The sequence below is a fragment of the Ipomoea nil genome, unplaced genomic scaffold (genome assembly GCF_001879475.1).
Source record: "Ipomoea nil cultivar Tokyo-kokei standard unplaced genomic scaffold, Asagao_1.1 scaffold3017, whole genome shotgun sequence".
Classification (NCBI taxonomy): Eukaryota; Viridiplantae; Streptophyta; class Magnoliopsida; order Solanales; family Convolvulaceae; genus Ipomoea; species Ipomoea nil.
The window spans coordinates 173,268-180,163 of NW_017619445.1; the positions used below are offsets into that span (position 1 = coordinate 173,268).

Genomic DNA, 6,896 nt, shown 5'->3' on the forward strand with positions numbered 1-6,896 from the left:
TCACTTGTATAGATGTAAACACATTACCTAACTACGTAATGAAATCATGCATTCTTTGCTTTTGTGTCATTATTTTTGGAGTTTTTTCCCAAAATGGTCTCTCGACTATCGCTCATTCTCAATTTTACATTTTGACTTTTAATTGCACCCAATGTAGTCCCTTGACTTTTAAAAACTCCCCCAAATTGGTCCTCCGTTAGAAATTCTGTCTATTGAGTGTTAAAATGAAGGGCATTTTTGTCCGTTTACCTATTATATGCCTAATATACTCTGAAAAATAGTCGAGGGACCATTTTGGGAATAGTCGAGGGACCATTTTGGGAAAAATTTATTTATTTATTTCCATTTTTTTAAGACTATCATATTAGAATTTCTATAGATTTTTTTTCTTACAAATATAAATAGTTTTTAAACTTTCTCTACAATTTTTTCCTTCTGTCTAAACATACAAATTTTTCCTCTATCCCTATCAAGTTTTACAATAAGTTTCGTACTTTGGTAAACAAGTTTACCTTTCAAATTTATGTTTATTAATATTCATATATAAAATACAAACAAACTTCAAAATGAAAAGAACTTGTAATATTGAAAATTGATGAGGCTTTAGGTTTAGAATTGCTTGTTTTGTGCTAATTATTTTTGCATTTGGTTTATTTTACTTGTCCTTTAACACATAAAATTGATAGCCATAGTTGTAGACTCTCTTTAGCATGATGTACTTCTTGGTAGATAGGCATTTGGAAATGGTAGTTATGATTTGTACTAACTTTGGAATGAAACTAATGGCCTTGCAAGTTAAGTTAAGCCAACTTTTCAAAAATATTTCTAAGATTTTGTCATTGACCGAGAAGTGACGCGTACTTCTCAGTTCCAAGAAGTGCTAGAAGCATAGCGATTGATTGTAAAAATAATAATTTTATTTTCAAAGGCATACTGACCGAGAAATGAATCGTACATTTTGGGTGTCTAAACTAATATATAAAAATAGTAATGTTATTTTTATTGGTAAAAATAATATTTAATGTGATACATAGTGATTGATTGTCTATTGAAGTTTGTGTGTGTGTGTGTGTGTGTGTGTGTGTATGTGAACATAAAAAGTATATGAGTATTATATTTTTGAAACTTACGGAACTTATTGTAAAACTTGATAGGAATAGAGGGAAGTTGGTATGTTTAGATAGAAGGAAAAAATTTGTAGAGAAAGTTTAAAATTTTGACTTTTGATTGTGGATTTTAACTATTTATATTTGTAAGAAAAAAAATGTATAGAAATTCTAATTTGATAGTCTTAAAAAAATGAAAATAAACAAAAATGAAATAAATAAATGAGTTTTTCCCAAAATGATCCCTCGACTATTCCCAAAATGGTCCCTCGACTATTTTTCAGAGTATATTAGGAATATAATAGGTAAACGGACGAAAATGCCCTTTATTTTAACACTTAATAGACGGAATTTCTAACGGAGGACCGATTTGGGGCAGTTTTTAAAAGTCAAGGGACCACATTAGGTGCAATTAAAAGTCGAAATGCAAAATTGAGAATGAGCGATAGTCAAGGGACCATTTTGGGAAAAAACTCTTATTTTTGTTTCTTGTACGTTATTGTTAATCTCAACAAAATGTGAAGTTAATGATCACCGCATACGTTATATTGTTATGTAACACGTGCAACCTATATATCATACATGAGTTGGTCGGCATATCTCTACCAGGCAATAAAAGTAGGAGAAAGGATAGAGTGAAGGAATATCTGTGCGTGGCGTGGATGATGGAGACGTGATGGAATCCAGTAAAAGCAGTACAATGCTGCCACACAAAATATCTTTCATTTTACGCATCGGATAAATTAGAAAAATATTACATGTAATTTCATTTTTTATTCTCAACTTTTACTTTCATATACAAAATCTTGATGTAAACATTTATATTATAACCTACATGAAAAAGGTAATCTATCAATGCCGCCACATCAGTTGAGTAAAATTTAGGAAATGTGGTTTGGGAGTCTACGTAGTTGAACTCGATAAATTATCCTACCTATATCATATCATGCATGATGAACCAATCTAATTGTACATTCATACTGTACATTCATACTTTCATAACTGTACATTCATAATTCTGCAACTGTACATTCATAATTCAATAATTGTAAATTCATAATTTTCGAAGCTCTATGATCACAATTTTAGAGCTCTATGTTCATAATTTTATCACTATATATTCATAATTGTAAGTTCATAATGTCAGAGTTCTGTGTTCATAATTCCATAACTGTACATTCATAATTCCATAACTGTACATTCATAATTTTCGAAACTCTATGTTCACAATTTTATCACTATATGTTCATAACTAGCATGGTACCCGTGCGATGCACGGTCAATAAATTATATTTTAATTTTAGATATTGTTATTGTAATAAATAAACTAAATGACTGTGCAATATGTTATGTAATGATGCAATATATAAAAAATTGTTATATTCAAGATATAGGACTAATAAGGTTTTAGATGTAATAAATAGACAAAATATAATTTATTAGCGTTCCATAAACAAAACAATTTTGTAAACTATATTTTGAGTATTGTTTAAAAGATCTCTAGATTCCCCACAAATTAAGACTTTAAGACCATCAAGATTACTCACCCCTGCTACATATAATTGCCCATGGTTAAAAACTGGTTTTTTGTGAAAGTGTTTGACCTTGATTTTTGTTGATCGTCATTGCATATGATACCATAAGTGGAAACTGCTTTCTTTGAAATTTAAATGGTAGTCGTGAGTATTAAGGAATCAATGTTATATTTTGATTGGCCGAAATCTTAAGGAATCAATGTTATATTTTGATTGGCCGAAATCTTATATATGACTTTATTATATAGTAGGATTATTATTATTAAATAAAATAAGACACAATTTGTAAGCAGTAAAATATCAAACAATTATGTAATTATTTAACTAAACTATATTAATACAAATATTACAATCCACAAATATACACAAAATATAAACCATATATATCTAAATAGATTTTAAATATTACTCTAACAATGTAAATACATGTACTATAGGTGTAATTAATTCACTAATAAACTATATATACTATTTATTTATATTTTATTAATTTCTATATATAAATATATGTCTTTAAAATATATATATATATTTATATATATATTGCTAAACTCCTCAATCAACACGTGTATGTTAATAAAAAAAAAAAAAAGAAAAAAGATAAGCTTTGTTGAGAAGAAGGTTGGCTTCTGGACATTTCCGATCTGCACTCTCTCTCTCTCTCTGTCTACAGCACTATCAAGGATCTAAAGTTTGCAATGAGGTTTCTTATACTCCTCATTCTCCTGGAGATCAAACAATTCCATAAGCCCTGACCGATGATGCCGAGCCGCAATCCTCGACGTCGTCCGCCTCTTCTTCACCAATTTACATCCACCCATGACGTGAGCCCTTCGAGCACGGCCTTCTCCCCATTCCCAAGCTCATCATCACCGACGGCACCGAAACACTGGGCCCCATTTAGGACAAGCTCTTCTAACCGTTAGACCCAATCGCATCACATTTCCGATTTCCTCCAGATCTCACCTCAGGTACTAAGGTACTAAATTAATTTTTAACAGCTATTTAGGGTTTTTAGCTCATTTTTTTGATTGAGAATCATGTACAATTCCATAATTTATTATTGGTTAAATTGTAAAATTCGAACTTAGGGTAAGTCAATTGTCTTCTTCCTTTTTTATCTTACAACAGTTGATATAAATACTAAGATATTAGTTTGCAATTTACCATGCATTTTGTTCAAATTTATAGTTACAGTAGCAATTTGTATTCTGCTGCCTTAAGTTAATTTTGGGTGTTTCTATTTTAAAAATTCACAGACAGATGAAACACAGTATTTTTATACATTTTGAAAAACTTTTTTTTCCCAAACATGATTGTCCTAACATTTTCTCTACAATTTTTTTTTTCATTCTATATTTTCAAAGTTTATTTTCTCCGCAAAGAATTCTTTTTTGGTTGTTTTTTATAACTGATTTTCAGTTTTCCTTGTTTCAACTTTCAGTTTGTCTTTTCCTTCCAGTCCTTTATTCTTTATTTTTTTTTTGTTTTCCATTGTTTTCCATTTCCATTCTTTACTGGACCTGTGTAACTAAATTATATTGTCTTTGTAAACTATGGAGACCCTATCTGGTCACACAAGTCCAGTAGAGTCTATAGCTTTTGATTCAGCTGAGATTTTAGTAGCTGCTAGATCTTCATCCGTGTTAATAAAGGTGTGGGATCTAGTACATTCAAAAAGTAAGTTAGCCTTTCAAATTAGGTTCTTCAGTGAATATAAGTTGCATGTATCTATTATTCTGTAAATATGATATTAAAAAATTGCAACTTGACTTCTAATCTGTCTATTATGATGCAGTCGATTTTGATGAAAAGAAGAATGCTTTTCAAACCATGATGCATGCACCCAAAAAAAAGTTCATGAACTTAACAAAATAAAGTAACCAATGTCCAGTAGGATTAGAACCAAATGTCTAGTAAGGACTCCCCAGAACGAAACATCACATAGCGAATTTTCATTCTATTTATTATGAATGTCATATGTTTTTGTTTAAGAACATAGATGGCAGGAAAGCATTCTCCTTTTCATTAAAAAGAAAAACTGTTTCCATATTTACTATCTACTATATAAAATCGAAAAAACTATATTTCCAAGCACATGTGCAATTTACATTACTAATTATGCCTTTCATTCAATTATGCATTTCATTCAATTATATAATATTCTTTTATTATATGCAGGCTGTGTGTCTTTGAAATAATAGGATATTGGGTTCAAAAATGAGATTTTGTATGATATCCACAGCAGCCCAGGTAAATATTAACTTATTCCAATGGAATTAAAAATCACCAGCCTAAACCATGAACCCTAAAACCCGGAACATAAAAATCACCAACCTGCAAAAATTGTAAAATATTTAGTCAAAACAAAAACTTTCTTGTTATGGTTAAATCAAATATGATTACCAAGTTTTTCAATCTCTTATGCCTCTTCAGCAATATTTGTACTGCATTATCAATCTTGCTTGCTTGCCACTGAAAACCTTTTGTGATTCATGCTTGTAAATGCAATCTTATAAATGTATATATACATACCTCTTGCTGCCATATATTTTCATAGGAACAATATATGTTAGTTGTGTGTAATTGTATTGAAAATTACAATTGCCTCACTGATTTCCATATCATGATATAATTTTTGTATATGAAACTAACTAAACAAAAAGGCAAATGATGAGTACTACCATCTGATGCCTAAGCCATAAGCAAATGTGCAGGTGTTCTCAATTCTAATCCTCACCTTAAATATTCAAGCAACTGTGTTGTTCCACCTTGTGAATGCTTCCCCATCATCATTCCGTAGTTTGTAACTCTTCTATTTTCATCCACTGTCCCTCCGTGAACCTGAAATGGTTTGTGAGTTCTGAAGACTTAAATTTATAGTGTGTTTATAGAAATTTATGTGTATATTTAATGTTAGTCTTGAAGATTGCAAAAGTTCAGGTCCTTTTTTGACGCAATCGAGGTTTGTTCTTCCCTGTTTTCTGTCAATTTGACAAACCTAAACTAACTATACTTGTTTTCATGGACAGATCTAGTACGGTGACTCATCAAATTCATCGATTGCTTGAAAGGTGTCTGAAATCTGGGGTTTTGATAGGTTTACTCTCAGAACTAAGTTAGACAATACTGGTAATTTTGTTCGAAATAACATTCTCTGTTATTTGCTTATTCTATTTCATCCTAACATATAAATTTTTTCGTTTGGTATTTGTAAGCTATTAGCTGTTTCGTGATGCCTATGACTTGGTAAGCCTGTTATAGTACACATTTTTACACTGTTATATAAATTACCAGTCATCAAGAACACTAAGTTTATAGAAGAGGCTTTAGATGCTTATAAAATTTAATTTCCCACCAAATCCAGTTTTAACAGTAACAGTAATAGAACTCAATGAATGCCTTTTCATGTGATATCATATGATAAGATTTACATTGCTTTCAAAAATACTTCTACAATTTTTAATTTTTTTCGCATATATGTTTGTCATTAACACATTGGTTGAGTTATTTGCACATGATGATAATGAAATATGATGTTTACTGCAGTGAAGAAAGTTCTAATACCTGGATTTGGTGTAGGTTGTGGCTTCCTCTTTCTTCCTATGATTGCGGAAGTTGTTAGCTTCTTCATGCTGCCAGACTTGTGTTCTGGGAAGATATTAGAGAGGATTTTATAAGACTCTGTAAAACGTTTCATGGATTCTTTAGCTATTTAATGTGTGGCGTGAGGGCGTGACATTGGAATACTAACAGTTTTCTTGGAATGAATTTATGTAATTAATGCTCATCGGAAAACATGTATGATTTAGGATACCAAAGTCGGCTATCACAGGGCAACTGTATAACAGTACCACTACAAGAAAAATAAATCGCGAATCGCGACGGAAACTATTCCGTCGCAATATAGCAAAGGATAATGCGACGGAATAGTTTCCGTTGCAAATTGACGACGGAATTTGCGACGGAAATTAATTCCGTCGCAATTTTAGGCGCAAAGAAAAAATTAAACCCGCGAAATCTTGGCGGCAAAATATTCACGACGGAATTTATGATAGATGTAAGTTACGTCGTTCATTTAGCGATGGAAAAGACGACGGAATTAAGTTTTGTCGCGAAATGGCGACGGAAATTGCGACCAAACTTTTATCCATCGTGAAAAAAAATACATTTTTTTTAAAAAAAAAATATTTCTACGGAAATAACAACGGAATTAATTCCGCCGCAATTGTTTCTTAAATTTTATTTAAGTTAA

The 6,896-nt window shown here is 30.9% G+C and overlaps 1 long non-coding RNA gene across 3 annotated transcripts; it reads left to right on the plus strand.

Moving 5' to 3' along the window:
- Positions 1 to 3,259: 3,259 nt before the first annotated feature.
- Positions 3,260 to 6,431, plus strand: LOC109163323. 3 transcript variants are annotated; one of them, XR_002051254.1, is made up of 5 exons: positions 3,260 to 3,620; positions 4,823 to 4,894; positions 5,674 to 5,773; positions 5,860 to 5,890; positions 6,224 to 6,431. It is a non-coding gene; the product is annotated as an uncharacterized LOC109163323 (long non-coding RNA). The 3 variants fall into 3 exon arrangements; XR_002051253.1 differs by lacking the exon at positions 5,860 to 5,890 and having other exon boundaries at positions 3,261 to 3,620; XR_002051255.1 differs by lacking the exon at positions 5,860 to 5,890 and having other exon boundaries at positions 3,261 to 3,612.
- Positions 6,432 to 6,896: the final 465 nt, after the last annotated feature.